Source organism: Podarcis melisellensis (genome assembly GCF_964234715.1).
Source record: "Podarcis melisellensis genome assembly, chromosome: 9".
Taxonomy (NCBI): domain Eukaryota; kingdom Metazoa; phylum Chordata; class Lepidosauria; order Squamata; family Lacertidae; genus Podarcis; species Podarcis melisellensis.
Genome location: NC_138541.1, coordinates 77,300,698 through 77,317,337, shown reverse-complemented (window position 1 = coordinate 77,317,337; position 16,640 = coordinate 77,300,698). Strand labels below are relative to the sequence as shown.

General features: G+C 40.9%; 2 long non-coding RNA genes across 4 annotated transcripts in view; one reads left to right on the top strand and one right to left on the bottom strand.

Annotated features, from left to right (window-relative positions):
* The window catches only part of LOC309378022, a 69,078-nt gene extending 58,052 nt beyond the window's left edge, over positions 1-11,026 (top strand). For all 3 annotated transcript variants that reach the window (XR_014171790.1, XR_014171791.1, XR_014171792.1), the window contains 2 exons: positions 3,393-3,452; positions 10,855-11,026. This is a non-coding gene — a long non-coding RNA (uncharacterized lncRNA). The remainder of the gene's footprint in view (positions 1-3,392; positions 3,453-10,854) is intronic.
* Positions 8-15,987, bottom strand: LOC309378021. The gene is made up of 4 exons (XR_014171789.1): positions 15,817-15,987; positions 11,134-11,294; positions 1,148-1,282; positions 8-217 (listed from the first exon to the last, which is right to left on the bottom strand). It is a non-coding gene; the product is annotated as an uncharacterized lncRNA (long non-coding RNA).
* Between the last annotated feature and the right edge of the window lie 653 nt (positions 15,988-16,640).

Genomic DNA, 16,640 nt, shown 5'->3' with positions numbered 1-16,640 from the left:
TTTAACCTTTTTATGAAACAGTATGCCATTTAAAATGAACAAAATTTATTCAGACGTTTCCTCTTGACAAATATTGGATGGTCCTGCATTATCCAAGGCAAATGGAAAAAAGCGTTTCAAGTGACACAGGTGAATGTGTAATATTCCAAGTGCAACCTCTTTCATCCACAAAAGGTCCATGCTCTGCTGGCTGATTTAGTACCAGGATTTAGATTACCTGCAACAAAAGCAATATAGCACAATTTTAGCTTTTTTTGTAGATGTTATTGCACAAGTATGAAATGTAAATTTGAAAATAACCATTGTTAGTAGCTATGGAAATTAGTAAGTGCAATTTATTATATTTTCCCCAAATTAAACATGTTTAGTTTAGGACAGGGATGGCTATTTCAGCAAGAAATCTCTGAATCTCTCTCACTCTCTCTTGCAAGGTTGCAACTCGAAACAGAGTTGAGCTCCTTTAGATGGTTATTTCTCTTCAATTTTGTTTGCTCTGGATAAGGGGCTGTTTAATCCTTTCTTTCCTCCAACCCTGAGTAAAACAGGATCTTCTGTATATTTACTTGAAGCACAGTGGGTATCCATTTCAATTTTTGATCTCCTTTGGAGACTCTGCCGGTTAATATCCTGTCCACCCATAGTATGGGAATGGTGAATTCACAGCAACAAAAATATAACTCCTAAAGCATTGTCACCAGTACATCATTCAGCTTTCTCCTGGGATATAGTAATCTGTACATTACATTATGCAATACAGTACTTTGTATTGCTCCTTTCCTTGTAAACACAGTGGGAATGCAGTTAGTTGTCAAGCACTAAAGTCAGATTACACAAAGTGCCATTTCCTATTGTTCACGCACTGCCTGGGTAATTGGTAGGAAGAAACTTGCCTGGTACATGCGAGACCTTGACACTGATTATTACTATTGCAAGTGTGTCTGTGAAGGTCTTCTAGGGGTAGGGGAAACTCCATGATCAGTTGACTGAGGGCCATTGTTTAGACTGATTTAACCAGCAGCTGACCTGAAGTATGTACTAAAAATAACTGGAAACTGATAGAAACACCACTAGAAATTGTATGTTGCAAGGGTCAAATTGCACTTCTTTGAAAAGTAGCAGAAGATGTGTTTGGGTGGAAGATACTCACTAATGTTTCTTGGAAAAGGAAGTAAGATTTTCTCCTCCACTGTTTGTCCTCATATCTATATCAAATCTGCTCATTAATAATCCTTGAACTAGGAAGGAATCTTTTTTGTTCTCCTGGATAAGTGATGAGTATCCCCTGCATATTTCAAAGGAAAAGGAAATAATTAAAAGGAATTGAATTAATCCAACCACATGGCTAGTATACAAATATAATAAATAAATAATAAAGATTTAAAAATAGTTTGTTCCCAAATGTATGTGAAATCAATAATGGCCAATGTAAATAAGTTATGTAAACGTATCTTTAGCAAGCAACGAACCTGGCAAACCAAACACCTTGGCTGCAATGCTTAATTGCTTAATCAGATTAATCAATTAAACATACTGTATTTAGTTGACTAAAAGACTTCACAATTAATCCTCCACTAGATATTGTTTATTATTTTTAACACGAATTACTCATAAAAACTGTAGATGCAAGTACTGTCTTCACACACAAAAAGAATGCTCTTCTAAGATGATGCTTGCTGCATCAAACAGTGGTCAGCTGGGTATAACTTTCACTCTGGAAGTTATAGTCCTGTGCCTGCTCTTGTTAAATGTGCTGCATCTGGGGTTCCTCCTGGTGCTCATTTAGCTGAGTGGACGCTGGCCAGCATACATGTGTGCATAAACGGAAAGGAAATGTGCTTTTGGCTTTGGGGATATTGTTTTTACTAATATGAAATTTAAACAAATTTAATCTATAAATTAATTGTCTGAGACTTACATGATTAATGAATTAACATTTTTATTACTGGGTTGCATCCCTACTCAGAACTCATACGAAACTATTCTAATGAGCCCCACATTGGATGAAATGGGGCTGGATTAGAATGATCCATGTGGCCCCTTTTAACTATGATTCTATGGTAACTAATTTTGCCTTAGTGGGATTCCCCCCTCCCCGTTTCTTCACCTTGACTGGAGGTCAGCTCAACAGGCCATCTAAGTTTACACTTTAATAATGTTGATCGTATGCACTGGTGTCGTGGACTGAAGAGCTGCATCATAATTCATAAATAAAGCTACCACTGATGACAGAGATTTCGACAAAACGTTTTCCTTACCAACCTCACTCTTGATTTATACTAAGAGGTAGAACCATATCTCTGTTGAGTTCTTGGAGAGGAAGGGGTTTGGGAACATCATCTGCAAGCCACACAGGAGCAGGACCCATCTATGCATTTAACAGACCAGGGGCTAGCACAGGCTTCCTCAACCTCAGCCCTCCAGATGTTTTTGGCCTATAACTCCATGATCCCTAGCTAGCAGGACCAGTGGTCAGGGATGATGGGAATTGTAGTCTCCAAACATCTGGAGGGCCGGGTTTGAGGAAGCCTGGTCTAGCAGATGAGCTGAAGAGAGTGACTGATGAAGAAAAGCTCCGTTCTCTTTGGTAACTGCTCCATAAATTACTTTCTTCTTCTCTCCTCTCATTCTGGTTGCCACTACATTGCTAGAGCAAAGGTCAAATTAAAAGGCAGCCTGGACTCAGTCTTAGACACACAGCAATCCATAGGTTAAGGATGGCACTTTCAGATGTAATGCTAAACCATACTTCAGTATAATATCCTCATTCTGTTTATATCACAATGCATATTCACAATAATAAACAGCAATTAATAGGCTATAGATCAGTCATAGCCCATTTAAACTCATTGGGATGTATTACAGTGGACATAACCTCCAAACTGGATTTAACTAAAGTTACAATAATATTTAAAGATTTTATAGTGCTGTTTGACTATGCTAGACAGACTGGTGCTGAATTTGCAGGGGCGTGGAGGTGGAGTTAACAAAAACTAAAGGAGAATTGTCCAAATAAATTACCGTATTTTTCCGTGTATAAGACACCCCCATTCTTTTGGGGATCCCAAATTTAGAAAATGGGCATATGCAATATCCATTTATAAGATGCCCCCAGATTTTTAACCTTATTTTAAAGTAAAAAAATCTAGCCTTATACACGGAAAAGTACAGTAACTGCAGGAACAAAGGAAGCAGTTAACAAAAAAATCAGGACCACTGAGCTATTGAATGCAGCAGTGTTTGCTGTTAGATTTAAAATTAATTGTGTTTACATAAAGGGTAACAGATATCTGCTGACTGCCAACTGAGTATTTATTTAGTTTTGATGAAAATAATCCTAGCTGTTTCATCAGACAGAAAACATTTGGAATAAAACAAGGTGTTTTTGTCTTCAGGGCATTCGAAGAATAGGTGGTGATCAAGAACTACGAGCGGTCAGAATAATATGCGAACAGGTAACTTCCTTAAGGTTTTTGGCTGTACTGATATTCACAACTCTGTTATATTTCTGACTGCTCAATGGTTTGTTTTTGTGACTCATCAAACCACTTCACATACTGGTTTCATATACTTGTGCTCACATGTTCTCTCTCCTGCCCTTGTGGAAAGGGTTTATTTTATTACTTTTTAACCTGGTTTGGATTATTTTATTGCAACCAGTATCTTGTAATCCTCCTTACATTTAGCCCTGTCATATGGATTCGTGTTATCCCCATATTTCAGATGGGTGGATGAAGTTTAGAAAGTAAGAAAGCCACTTAGTCATGGCAAGAGGTGAGATACAGACTGTTGTACAAAAGAATAGAGAAGGTTGGAGAAAAGAAGGTCATTCTGTACTTCCTCTGGCAAATTAACTTGTTTCTTGGGCAAAACATTCATAAGTAATGTGTGTGGACAAGATTGTGGATTTTGCAGACTATTTTCAGGCATACACTGTTTTGGACTGAATTGCCTGATGTATTAAAATATGTGCATGCAGTGGTGTGTCCCTCATTTGCAGGTGCATACAAATTTTAGGCTTCTGTTTACATTGCCAGATTAGTGGGCACAAATATTCAGCTGATGTTGATGTGCATATTGAACAGCATAACATATTAGTGTGAAAATGTGGAATTTAACATGATTAAAGATGCTCCTTTTTTGCTTTGCTTGTGGGCAACATATTGTTCCTCTGCACAGTGATAGAGATCACAGTGGAGATGATCATACCTATATATTAATTAACTTTTCTAAGCAAGAAAGTTTATGGAGAAATGAAATACTACCTGCTCTCACAGAAATGTTCCACCATTTAAATAATATTTTCCTATTTTAGTGTCTAATTTTATTTGATTTAGTATATGCCCACCCTCAGTATGTTCTTGATGTTCAAGAACGTTTGGTTAACGGTTTCCCTGAAGTTTACTAGATCATGAGTTGTTTGCAATGTCTTTCCACTCTCTATTAGACTGCACAAGAACACAGCCATAACATCCTAAAAACAATGGCTCATCTAGTTGAGCATCCTGTTCCCATAGTGGCAAACCAGATGCCATTACAAGGTACCTGCAAGCAGGAGCTGAGCACAAGACCCCCTCCTGTGCTGTCCTGCAAGTGGCATCCAGAAGCATTGCTGCCTTTGACTGTGGAGGCAGAGCAGAGCCATCCTGGCTGGTAGTCATTGGCAATCGGTGCAATTAGTTGATGGGGCTCCCCTTATAGCACAAGCACATAACAGCCCTTCTCTTTACTATCAACGTATGGTTTTGCCATAAAATCAGTGTGCTGCAGAAATAGGATGGCTACTAAGAGAGGTGATTTTTCCCACTAGTTTCAGTGTATAGCTTGGGGAAAATGAACCAGGTGGTTCATTGCAATTACCTTCCCATCACCTCTTTCTGGACCTGAGCAAGGGAACAGGCCCAGCGTACAGCATCTTGAGTTTCCTGTCCTCCAGTGGAGTGAGATTATAGCTTGGCACGCATATGATTAGCATGCAGAAAGTCCCAGCATTTCCCATTTAAAAGGAGCTCAGGGATGGGGAAGAGACAGAGCGCCACGATCATTCAGAGCAGATACTGCTTGATGCCTCTGGTCTGGCAGTGTAAGGTGGCTTCACATATACTATGCCCTTTTAAAATTTTGTGGTTCTTTTTTTAGGGGTGTTATTGGGTTGTTGTTTTTATTTTTATTTTATATTTTTATTTTGTTCTGTGAACCACCCTGAGACCTCCAGGTATAGGGCGGTATATAAATTCAATCAATCAATCAATAAATATGGCCATTCCAAGCATGTTGGGAAGAGAGGAGGCCGCAGGAACTGAGTTCTAGCACTTTTGATACAAGTTTTTTTTTACAATGAAAATCAATACAATAATTCATCAAAAATATGAATTCCTTAATAGGCTATTCTCTGCTTCTCCTGACTAGATTCCCCCCACCCCCACCCCAGATTTCCAGACTAGTTTATTTTTTTAGTTCCTCAACTTGTTTCTCCCATCTCCAGAAAGCATGCACACCCCCCACACCCCCATATGTACTAGTAAGAAGGAATCCAGTAGGCAAGTTGTACTGAACCACAGATCATAAACATTTCAAATTGTAAAGTGTCCTGAACCTTTGAGATAGGATGCAAATAATGAATGCTCCTCCACCCATACAACTGACTGATGTCTTTAATACAATTTCATCCTGTTTGTACAAACACAATGTACAAACAACTACTATATAATAAATTCATTTGTTGTTCTCCATGTAATTAATATTCAGATCACTTCTAAATGATAACTTGATTGCAATATTTTGGAGTCATATAGGCAAATACCTGTCTAATTATTCTGAATTTGAATATTTTTGGCATTCTTTATCCTTAGGCCCTGTGATTTCTACTTCCCCTTTTGCTTCTGTGCAGCCTTTTAGATCCCATGCCTTCCCGCAGCACACAGTCTTTAATATACCTAGTCAGAATCTCTCTCTCACCCAGGAAGGTGGGCCTTTACTTCCATGGCCACGCTGCATTCAGCAAGTGACTAACTCCCAAAGTTCCCCTGGCTTCAAGCCCCTTCATAGCACAATGCACTCCTGTCACTAAGCCTGTATGAAAATTTCCCCCAGCCAAGTTGGCGTTCCACTTCCTTCACTGTAGCTGCATGGAGTTCAGCATTCACAGCACAAGTTACGAAATTCAGAAGAGCCTACAAATGAGTACAGAGATTGATGATCTTTACTGTAGCTTTTTATATGAGCTTTTAGAGTGTTTTGTAAACCATGAAGTTACTTGTAGTGATTACAGCCCTCTAAATACAGTAACACAACATTTGTATTCTAGTCACATTGTAGACATGCCATAATACAGACTGTAGACCTGCCTCGAAATCAGACTTCTCTAACAAACTTCACAGAATCTGAATAAAAATAGAGAAACTCAGGTTAGATGAGTTTATTTTGTCAACAAAGAACAGTACCGGATGAACAAGCAAATCTGGTTATAGTTCTGTAAAAACAACATCCCTGAGCTACTCTCTGCCCTCCTGGCTTCCTACCTGGGCTGTGCTGGTCAGGAAGTAGCATTTCTGTTACTGCCTGGCTGCGGGATATTTCTCCACTTTGACAGATCGTGCAGAAATATCCCTTAGAGACTCACATTTATATATGGGAAATATCAACTTAAGCTAGATCTCCTTTCTAGTGTTTGAGAATGGAAAAATTGGTACAACTTTCCGACCATTTAAAAAGTGGTCTTACTGTGGCACCATGTTTCCATATTTGCTGCCCCATTTTCAGGTGCTGCTAGAAATAACAGTGACTATGACACCTAGAGTGCAAGGTAGCACATAGTTCTCAAGGGTGTTATGCCACAAGCGGATTCTTTCTTAATGGAGATGCTTGGTCTTAACATGTAGCAATATTTTTAAAAATCTTTTTAAAAATAGCTCTTGCTAAAATATTCTTTCTGATAAATATTGATATAATGTATAGCAGGAGGAGCTTATTTATTTATTTCAAAAATTATTTGATGGGGGGGAGGCCTTAAAGGCAAATAATATCTTTTCTTTGTGGAATGATATTCCCTGCAAGCTGATCTGAGAGAACTATAAGGCCATGAAGAGATGCTTTGCTGCTGTTCCCTGCTCTTGCTGTCCCATCCCACCAGCCACTTTCTTTCAGATGATTATAGTGGATCTGGACAGGAGTGTTAGCAAAAGCAGCTGCTGATCTTTGCCTCTTCCAGTACGCTGACATTAATTTGCTTGTCTTCCCAAGTCATATGTAATTTTTCTCGGAGACACCATTGATGGAATCACCAGACCAAAGATCACCAGTGTCAAAGCAATGATTCTTCAACATCAACTTCATTGGACTGGTCATGTTGTTCAGATGTCTGATTACCGTCTTCCAAAGCAACTACAATTTCCAAACTTAAAATGGAAATTGTAATGCTGGTGGTCAACAAAAGAGGTTTAAAGACTCTCTCAAGGCAAATCTAAAAAGTATAGCATAAACACTGACAATTCAGTAACACTGGCCTGCAAGTGCCCCAGTTGGAGAACAGCCTTTACCAAAGGTGTCATGGACTCTGAAGACGCTCAAACCAGGATGAAAGGAAAAACGTGCTAAGAGGAAGGTTCATTTGGCAAACCCTCACCGTGATCAACTCCCACCTGGAAACCTATGTCCCCACTGTGGAAGGACATGTGGATCCATAACTGGCCTCCACAGTCACTTACAGACTCATTGTTAAAACCGTGTTTATGGAAGACAATCTTACTCGGCTGCATATGATCGCCAAAGAAGAAGAGTAAAAGCAGCAGCTCTTTATTTCCTTTGTTCTCCTGGAAGATCTTTAGCATTACTTCTCTTCCACTTTAAACTCCGATACTAGGTGAAACTCAGCAAAATAATATCACAGTTTTCAGGTTACCAGCTGGCCAGTGCCAGATTACCAGATAAGCAGAGTAGGCAGCGGCCTATGGGCCTTTTAGGGGCCCCATGACAATGGATCAAAATAATACTAATTTGATCTTGAAAGAAAATTACAGTCAAGCTTTCTTAGTTCCATGTTATCCCACTAGAGCGTGCATACAGAGGGGCGGGGCAAGATTTCAATTGCCTAGGGATCTCCACAGGGTTTATGGCAGTACAGATGGCTAGTTTTTGATCTGTTGGACCCGTTTATTTCTGAATAGGGTTGTTGTAGTGGTTACTAAAGTTCACTCTCAGTGCTAGTTTAAAGGCAACTTTTAATCTAGGTATTTTAATATATTGTACAGCCTCCTTACAGCATTGTTCATGCAACTCAAAATGCAGGAAATGAAGAAAGGTGTTGTCTGCCTGCCTCTCTTGATGATTTGGCAAAGCTTCGGGAAGATTCAGAAATGTTGTAAGAGATCCTTATCAGGGAAACATGTCAGAGGCAGAACTAAATTGGCGGACGGATGGAGTTTTAGCATTTTCTACGTTGTTCTTTGAATTCACTTTTAACCAGGATATTCTGCCATCTGTCCCCTTCCTGTCCTTGAGTTTTCAGCAAGAAAGATATTTTTATTTAAAGATTGTGTACCCTTAGGGTGTTTTTGTGGAAGCTGTCCTAGTGGCTGCACATCAACTATGGAATACCTTGCGCTATGAAGTGCGTTAGCACTCTCACTTGGAGTTCTTAGCTGAAGATAGTGTGTGGCATACTTTTCTTGTAAGTGGCATATTTCCTCCATCTGTTTTTTTTGTTGCTGTTCCTCCATCTATGGCTCAGGAGCAGCAGTGGAGGCAGGGACCACTGGGCAAGTCAAGTAGTTGGGAGAGCTCTGGGTTGGTGGGTTTGCACACACCTGTATGCCAGAGCTAACATCATATCCTTTTGAAGACAGTGGTACCACCACCACTGTGAGGATGCCTCTCCCTCTGCCACACCTGACAAGCCACTTCTGGTTTCCTCTATCCTTGCTTAGTTGTTTTATATTGTTGTTTTTATGAAATAGCAATTTTAAATGTAGCAAATATTTGTGTGCTTTTGCACACAACATTTATGTTCTTTTCCACCAGAAGGGTGGGATATAAATGTTTATGTGTGTATCAGCAGCTCTGAAGTAGCTATTGGAGAAACAGTGCAGCGTAATTATTACACTATTTGATTAGGACTGGGAGAACTAGATTTTCAATCCTTACTCACTGGAGAAGTTCTATTTGTGAATTTGGCCAGTTACTTTACTGGCTGAGAACAAGCCTAGCCTTCCCCTAGGCTAATGTGCTCCTCGCCTCCTCTGGTGCAACTCTGAGGAGGAAATCAGAAGCTTTGCCCCTTGTTTTTGTCTGAACTCAGAAAAACTGTGGTTAATCTTATCTGTGCTTAGTGGAAACAAGTAGACTTTTCAATCTGAAGGTGTAAGGAGGATTTCAAGATTTGTCTTTTAATACTTGGGGAATGCTTTTCAGCCCTGTGGAACCTTCAATGTGGGGTTTCGCAGGGCTCAATCCTATCCCCCATGTTGTTTAGCATCTACATGAAACTGCTGGGTGGGGTTATCTGGAGGTTTGGAGTATGTTGTCAGCAGTATGCTCTATTTCTCCTTTACATCTGCAGGTGAGGCAGTGGAAGTGCTGGAAGTCTTGCCTCAGTAAAGGACTGGATGAGAGCCAACAGACTGAAGCTCAGTCCAGATAAGACTGAGGCACTGCTAGTGGGTGGTTCCCTAGACCAGATGGGTGGGAAGTTGCCTGCTCTTGATGGGATTATGTTTCCTCTGAAGGAGCAGATTCGTAGCTTGGGGGTCCTCCTGGATCTTTTGCTGTCGCTCGAGGCTCAGGTGGCCTCAGTGGCCCAGAGTGCCTTCCATCACCTTCAGCTGGTGGCCCAGCTATGCCCCTATCTGGACAGGGATAGCCTAACTACTGTTGTCAATGCTCTGATAACCTCAAGGTTAGATTACTGCATATGTAGGGCTGCCTCTGAAGAAGGTTTGGAAACTTCAGCTGGTGCAGAATTCAGCGGCCAGGTTGCTCACTGGAGCAAGATGGTTTGAGCATATTGCACCGATCCTGCCTTGACTGCACTGGCTGCCAATTAGTTTCTGGGCCCAATTCAAAGCAGTGGTTTTGACCTATAAAGCCTTAAATGGCTCAGGACCGCAATACCTCAGGAGCCGCCTCTTTCCATATGAACCTACCCAGACCCTGAGATCATCTTCTGAGGCTCTTCTTTGTGTGCCTCCTCCTCGAGAGGCCAGGAGGGTGGCAACACAAGGACGGACCTTCCCTGCAGTGGCTCCCCATCTGCAGAATGCTCTCCCCAGGGAAGTTCACCTGGTGCCTCCATTATACACCTTTGGGCGCCAGGCAAAAACATTCCTTTTTAACCAAGTCTGATTTATATGCTATGCCCTTTTAAAATGTGTTTTGGGGGGGGCTGTATTGGGTTGTTGTTTTTTATTTTTATTAGGTATTTAGTGGTTTTATATCTTGATTTTTATTCTGTGAACCTTCCTGAGATCTCCGAAAATAATACTAATAATACTACTACTACTACTAATAATAATGATGATGCAAGCAGAGCCTATCAAGTAAAATCTGAAGGCTGTCATCTAGTGCTGAGTTTTATGCAATTAAAATCCCACTGAACTCAGTTGCAAAAGGATACCCCTACTCTAATGCACTAGCAGAGACCTCAGATCTGTGCAGATGTTGGACTGAAACCGGTCCTGACTCCTGCATTATCGCTTTCCCACAAAGTACTGAAGAGCTAGCTCTGCATCAGGGTTCCTGTTCTTGGTCCTTTGGCAGAAGGAGAGGATTCAATAAGTCTCTGCTTTCCTTTGCTGAAGCCCTTTTGCACAGACCGTAAAGCAAACAAACGACAACGCTGCCTTTCCCACTCCTCTTTTGTAGGGTTTTGTGCATGGATCTTGCGTCTACCTGTTCATGCAAAAGAATCCCAAACGCTGTGTTTGCATAACAGGAGATGGCGATGCTGCCTATGCATTTGCAGGCTGTGAGAATAAGGTTAATCCTTCTTTTATTTGTCATTATTAAAAGTAATAATAATAGAAACACTTTTTCATACAATATGAAGGCAAACAAGGTGTTAAAACACTTCAGTAAGTTATTCTATTTCTCCACATCATCACATTTGTTTCATGCAAGAAGAGCAGGCTAAAATTAACCTACCTTATATTTCTTTTTGTTTTAGATCATGAAGAACTTTGTGGCAGCAGTTATGGATCTTTTTGTCTGAATGGTGGGATTTGTTACACGATACCTGCCATTTCCAGTCCCTTTTGCAGGTAAATGTTTGTATTTTCATTGCCACATAAGAGTCATCTCCTGGGCTAAATTAGCAATGGAGGAAACACATTATTTCATCAGCTTATCTAGAGCATGTTTCTTATGTATTGATTATATAATCATTTGTGTGCCACCCTTCAGGGAATATCCCACTCAAGGTAAATCACAAAATCACATTGGAAACATTTAAGCTGCATTGTTTTTAGGTAATATACAAAGGGGCTTCTCCAGACTTTTGTAGGGCTTGAGACAGATAGTGCTCTCCTAATACGCACACTAACCACCTCGTCACACACAAGGCTGCCAAGGCTGCCTGAGGGTTTACGCCTCTTTCCTCTGGTGCTAGTAACTTTGCCACCTCATTGCCTTTGCAGTTGCCATCGCTGCCAGGCTTATTTTGTCTTTAGCCCCAATCTGGTGTGTCAAGGAGCAGGAGCGGTAGTTTATTAGCACACTTCCATTTAGTAACACATCTGTTATATTCTTCTTTGCACAGTTGTAATGCCAGTACCTGATGCTAAGTGGTACATATAAACCAAGACTGTAATCATAATTGTCCTCTATAAAAATGGTTATTGGCACACAGTAACTGCCTGTGGTAAGCATATATGGGATGAGAGAGAGCACTTTATACTGACAAAGCACAGCACAGGGAACGGAATTGTTATTTCCTCAGTTCACAGGACAAGACAAGAAGCGAAGGGTTCAACAGAACGAGTAAACATTAACCGCCTACTTAAAGAGTGGCACAGCAATGGCACAGCTTGGCTAGAGAAGTTGTGAAATGCCCTTCCTTTGATTTTTCTATTTCTTTTAAAGTTGGACAGACAACTGTCAGGTATTATGACATCTGGTTTTAGTATAAACATCAATTTTGCTTTGTTTATTTAGTTCGTTAGTTACTAGTCTTTATATTGCATTTTATTGCTCTAGTCAAATCAGCTAACAACAATCACATATACCAATATGTGGGTTTCATGCACAAAGATGTGTTTCATGCATCTCTGTGTTCAGAAACCAGTATCTGAACAAAGAGGCCACTTGCTGGCTGGATAACCTACAGCTCCTGTTGTGTGGACTATGATGTTACCTGCTCCCTTTCTGCTATAGAGCATGAAAAACACACCTTGCTTATCCATTCCCCTTCCTCCACCCTTCAGGAAATGGGCTGCATTTCATTGTGTTAGCAATCACTGGGGCTGGGAGTCAGGATACTGAGCTGTTAGGATCTTCCTCATCTACCTGCCTTTAGTGTTAAATGAAGTAGCCACATGCGGAATTTTCACTTGTGCCACTTCAGCAAGCATAACTTTGGGCAAAGTCAGGACTAGCGACTCATTTTTTCCCATTGCACCAGAAGAAGCTAGTGAATATGGAAGTTGTTACAACTTCTTATCAACTTATTTAGTAGCAATTCTATCCTGCCAAGTATGTAACTAATGGATGGGATCGCTCTGTGAATTAGAGTATTCTGTTCCAGCATGTTCTTATTCAAAGCATGGCATGCTCCTTATCACTCAGTCAGGCAAGAAAGCTAATTATAAATAAGAAAGGTTTTGTTTACACTGTGCTATCACTTGGTAATCAGTAGAGCTAGGAATAGTAGTAATGGAAGAATATGTATTCCACAGCTCAGTGGTATTACAGAAGGACCAAATGCTTGCTTAGACAAATACTGGCATGTAAAGGATCTATCCCTAGATCTCACCCCAACTTCTCCAAGTTGCTAATCCTCTGCCTTGATTCCTTCTCAAATGATTGGCAAAATTGTAGCTCTGTGCAGAAAAGACTGGGTGCTAAGGTAGTTGGCTTCCATAGCCAGTAGCAGAGTCAATCACTAGAAGACTTGAAGAAGAGAGTTGGCTTGGGACCCCAAAGTCCATAAAAATCTTGTTAATATTTATCTGATTGAAAGGACATTTGAATCATCTTGGCTGGTTTCTATGTGCTATGAAGTGTAAGGTAAGAATTCACAGTGATCTTTCTGCCTAAGGAAGATCTTGTGAGAGTACATCTTCCTCACTTGCCCACCCACCCCTAAATATTTTTTCCAGACATTTAGAGTTCTCATGGTAAAGAAAAGAAACTGCATTGCCATTTAAAACTGTAATAGTCATACTTAGATGCCCTCCCACCACTACTATTTGAGCTGTACTGTCCAGGACACCAATGGACCTATAACTTTAATGTATATCTGTTGTGATCATGTGTGGACTGGCAATGGGTGTGTGTGTGTAATTTAAATGCAAAGGAAATGTGCAAGTAGAATTTGTAGCTTTCTACTCCCTCATTTCCCTCATCTGTGTTTGTCCCCAGAAAGCCCACTTCTGGTATCAGAGTTCAGTTGGGGAGGAAATGGTAGGAGAATTTGGTGGTGGGAGGGTCCAGCCTCCCCACAACCAACTGCTTTGCACTTTGATTTGGCACCTGATCCCACACTGCTCCACGTTTCATGTGATTGGGCCAGATCTGCATCTAATCTGTAGTTTAGCCTGGTTGCCATATTTGGGGTATTGCAGAGGATAGAAAACCTCCACTTTTCCATCATATTGCTGATTTAGTCCCGTATTGTGTTTTGAGCACAAGGAAAATGTGATATCCCTGCAACAAAAGTGCTTGCTTGGGGAAGACTTCTAGCTCCTCTGCGGCAGTTGACTGTTTCTCAAGGCAGAAAGTTCTCTGGAAAAGTCCTAAAGAGTGACTGATGAGGGATCACGGCAGTGCAGGTCTAAATGTGGTCTGAGGCTTCTTGGCAATGAAAAAATGCTGCATTGAGAAAAGTGGTGTGCTAAACCAGGACACATGATGCAAGAGAACCTTGTGTAACTCTGTGGACTGTGGACTGTGTACACAGCAGAATCACACCTTTCTTTTGAATAGATAAACATGCCCTTTAATGAGTACATGAAGGAAATGATTCCTGTTTGCTTTTGGATTTTTCACAGTTACTGCTCTTTTTGGCAGAAATGGGGATTTGGGTGAAGCGGGAGAGGTCTCATAGCTGACACACGGCCTTTCAAAAGCTATTAGGCTACTACTACCCATTCAGATACAAAATCCCACACCAATGGTAACATATTTTTTGGAAATAAGGCTGAGTGAATTTAACAGGACCCACATTGAATCCCGTGGCTCCATTTAAAATGTTAGGTCCCCCAAGATCAGTAGCAGTCAATGGGAGAAACTTTTATATACCAATAGGAACACTTTTAATTTGGCCTGATACCAAATTGGCAGTCAGTGCAGAGCTCTGAGCAAGGGTCCATCACATAGCCTGAGCTATAGCCAGACTGAAATGGGTCTAGATAATCTGTGTCTTCCAAGAATGTCCACAGCTGTTGAACCACACTGTCCCGTCAATTTTGAAAGGATTTAGTGCTTGCCATCTTTAGCATGTTTACTCTGAAGGCTACTTATTGCACATGTGACTGTTGCATTAGGTGCAACTAACTTTTTTCTAGATTGAGGCAAATATGGTTTGTGATTGGACTGTAAAGTACTTAGCTGTGATCTTCACTCTGACATTCAGCATCTCTCCTAATAGCGAACTCTGGTGCAGAGTGGAAACAGTAGCCAAAACAAGGCCACCAGAGGGGGAATCAGCATGCTTGAGGGATTTGCAGAAATACGAAAGCTATTTTTTTTTAAACCTGGTGGGCAAAACAGACCAATGAGGACTAAGACTGCTAACCATGTAATGATTACAGTAAATTGGAAAAATAAAACAGAATGTGATGGGAACGACTGGAGGGCAGGATGAGATGGCCTGCTTGGAAAGGTCACTGTGGACATCTAGGACCCAAGGACATGTGGGGGGCACAGGGGGGGGCACACAACAGGTGCCTAGAGAAGGGCAAAGGCAGGAGGCAATGGGCATTTTTCTGGTAACAATATAATGTTTCTGGTAACATACCATAATATAGTATGGCAGACCCAACTAGGTGCACATGGTGTTTGGGAGAGAAGAATGTGGTGTGTTTGTGTGTAAAGCAACACTAATATCTACCAAATCCTACAAAGAGAAAGTGCAATTCTGTTACCAGTATAAACATGCAGGTCAAGTTATTGGCATACACATTTATAATTTGCATTGCTTTGTTTTGACTGCAGAATTATGAGGCACTAAAACTTTGCATAAGTAATAAGGATCTTGGCTCCTTGGCTTGAGCAGACTTTAGTGGGAACATGGTATTTTTTGCCTGCAACGGATATTTATATACAAGGCACGTTAATAAAGAAACCCCCTTGATTTTCCTGATTAGACTAGAGTTCCAAAAATAACACTATATGTTCTGATTAATATTGCTAATCAGAAAGAAAGCAGTGGGGGGTAGTATATGAGTGCAACGCCTACTAAACCTGCAGTGCAACTGGAAGAAAGAAAAGGAAAACTACTTTATGCTGCAGACCAGGACAGATTTCACATGTGCCACTCAAAGCACTTTTGAACATAGGAACATAGGAAGCTGCCCTACACTGTCAGACCACTGGTCCATCCTGCTCAGTAGTCTACAATGATTGGTATTGGCTCTTCAGGTTTCAGGTAAGGGACATTCCCAGACTTACCTGGAGATGACATTGATTAACCATGGGACCTTCTGCAGATGCTCTTCCACTGAGCACCCCTCCCCCAACTTCTCTCCTACTGTTAATGTGCGCATGTGAAATATTAAAAATACAGAAGAGCAGTGATACATCAGCAGGCAACTGCACCAGGTTTCCTCCCACTGCTGAATGAGCAGCGCAAACATTGACAGCAGAGTTGGAAACACTAGAACACAAGCAGGAAATGAGGCAGGTCTGTAAGTAGCCCGCTCAGAAAATAAAGCAGCTACTCTGGTCAACCCTGTGTCTCAATAGAGGCCATACATGTAAGAAATAACCCAAGTGTTAAGTAAATTCCAGTCGTATTTCAGTTCAGTTCATTGTATATAAATCAAGAAAGGGTTTCTACTTTTAATGGTAATATTAAAGCCAAAATCCTGTGCAGTCAAATCTCATTGGGTTCAATGGCAGGTGGAATTGCCAAAGTTATTTCCCCCGGAATCTTGTTGCCCTTTCTGCCCTGTCTTTTTTGTTTTTTTGCCACGTGTATAAAGCTGAATACATAAAAGTTAAATGCATTTAAGTTGCGGGCTAACGGTAAGAGTAATTTGAGGAAACACATCTACGATCATTCCACCCCTCCGGTGGCATGTATCCCATCAGGGGATAAGATGGGGTACAAATAAATATATTACTAGTAGTACTAATTATTCATGACATAGTTATGTTTAGTAGCAGGGAGATGTACCACTAACTTTACCTGCATTTTGGTCTGGCACAAATACAAGGGCACAAGTTGCTATTGGAAGGACAGTGGCACTAGGTGCTTCAGGGACACAGGTGGT